The sequence below is a fragment of the Octopus bimaculoides genome, chromosome 14 (assembly GCF_001194135.2).
Source record: "Octopus bimaculoides isolate UCB-OBI-ISO-001 chromosome 14, ASM119413v2, whole genome shotgun sequence".
NCBI lineage: Eukaryota > Metazoa > Mollusca > Cephalopoda > Octopoda > Octopodidae > Octopus > Octopus bimaculoides.
Window position 1 is genome coordinate 7,060,588 of NC_068994.1, and position 2,124 is coordinate 7,062,711.

Below are 2,124 nucleotides of genomic sequence, written 5' to 3' on the forward strand. Positions count from 1 at the left end.
ATATATATATATATATATATATATATACGCACACACTTTTATGTCTGTAGGCACAAGATGCAAATAACGGGTTTACAGTATTTAGGGGCGTATATCTTAAATGTATTCGCATCTTTTTATCTTAGATTTATATATTTATATATATATATAAACGAACATGAGGACAATGCGTTTTCTTCTCCTAATTCCGCCTTTCGATCTATAATAGATACATATTTAGCCTGTACACAGATCGAAAGACGATGCCAAACTTGATTAGGGAAGAAATCTGAGGGCAGAATTTGTCCCAGACACCGTGTCCTTAATTGGATTGCACTTTGAATTAAAAGAATCTTAGTAATTCGTGTGTATTTTGGGTGTGTGTGTGTTAATGGAAATGAATATGTTGAAATTATATACATAGAATAATTGTTTACCCTTCGGATTCTGTTTAAAATCGTTGTTGTGGTATTTTTTTCCGGGTTATCCTTTGCGAAACAGCTTTGGTTAACAGCGATGGACAAGACAAGATTTGTGTCTCATGGATAACAGCAAAACTGAACTGTTGCAATTAGTGATAGTGTGGTGGGGAGGGAGGAAAGGGAGACAGAGAGAGAGGTGGAGGAAAGATTGTATTAATTGGTTCTAATAGAGAGTAGGAGGAAATAGAAACGGTATTAGATCAAGGGGAGAGAGAATGACAGAAGGAAAGAAGCTGAGAAGGGAAAGAGAGAGGAGGGAGTAAGAGAGAAAGCAAAAGCAAGAGAGAGAGGGGAAAGTATGACACGGGGAAAGCAAAAGAAAGATGGGGAAAAGATAAAGAGGGGGGGTCAGAGTAAATAGAGAGATAGGTAGACGGAAGTGGAAGAGATAGAGTAGGAAGTAATAGTAGTAGAGAAAGAAAGTTTAATCAATGAGAGACAGAGAAAGAGAAAGGAAGTGAAAGAGAGGAAGCGAATAAGTGATTTGAGGTGGTAAGAGTAAAATCTATGGGGAGTAGTAAGAGTGAATATATGAAAAAAAAATATGGGCGGGGCTAAAGCGTGGAGGGGAGATAATGGAGAGGAGGACGACAGGATTAGCGTGTGTGAGTGTTTATAGAGAGAGGGGGAAATGTTAGTGAGGTAGAAAGAAGGATAAAACGAGGGAGAGAGAATGAGGGGAAGTGTTAGTGAAATAAAAAGGATATGAGAGGAAGAGAGGGGGAGATATTAGTGAGACAGATAAAGCAATAAGAGAAGGGGAGATAATATTGTGATAGAGAGAATAAGAGAGGGGGAGATATTAGTGACATATAGAGAAGAACAGAAAGGGAGATAATAGTGAGATAGAGAGACATAAAGGGAGTAGAAGAGTGCCTAGGGAGAAAGAGGAAATGGAGGAGGAGAAGAGAAGCAGAAAGTGATAGAGAGAGAGAGAGAGAGAGAAATAAAGGGAGAAAGAGAGAGAGAGAGATCGTAAAATTAAATTTATTGGTAGAAGAGGAAAAAGAAAAGAAAATTAAAGGAGGAAGAGGAAAACAAAAAGATAGAAAGGAGATGGAAAAGGGGTCGGGGGGAAGAAGTGAGGAAAGAGAGAAAAACTGAAAGAGAAAAGTGAGACGAATAAAATGAATGAATGAAAATGGGAACGGCAACGAAATTTGATAAATGTAAATAAGTAAATAAATGAATTAATGATAATATAATAATATGATAATAATAATAATAATATTATTATTAATAATCGATAAATAAATTTGAAAAAAAAAGAAAAAAAAAACAAGCTCGGGGGCGAAACAAAAATATTACGTGAGACTTCGTATGAAACCTCGCGATGAAATCTCGCGAGATATCATTATCATTATTTATTCTCAATATATTGCTTCACTACTTTCATTATTGCGACAACCACATCGACTATGGTTGTTGTTGATAATTCTATTGGTGATGATGATTTTTTGTTTAGCCCGGGGTCAATCCTTCTTCCTTTTCTTTTGTTGTCATAATTCCATTCACGATTAGAAAGCTTTAGAGTAGAGTAGACCAATGATAAGGGGGGCCTTCCGACCATGAACATCCTGTCTTATTATATGTCCTTCCCATTCTCAAGACGGTAGAGTGTGATGGGGGATGGAGTTGAGATTTGACTTCTATTTCTAGTAGA

General features: G+C 36.6%; 1 protein-coding gene across 1 annotated transcript in view; it reads right to left on the reverse strand.

The window, feature by feature from the left end:
• The window catches only part of LOC106875036 (synaptosomal-associated protein 25), a 27,412-nt gene extending 26,833 nt beyond the window's left edge, over positions 1-579 (reverse strand). The window contains exon 1 of the mRNA XM_014922992.2: positions 417-579. The gene's annotated coding sequence lies outside the window, so the exon portion shown is untranslated. The remainder of the gene's footprint in view (positions 1-416) is intronic.
• Positions 580-2,124: the final 1,545 nt, after the last annotated feature.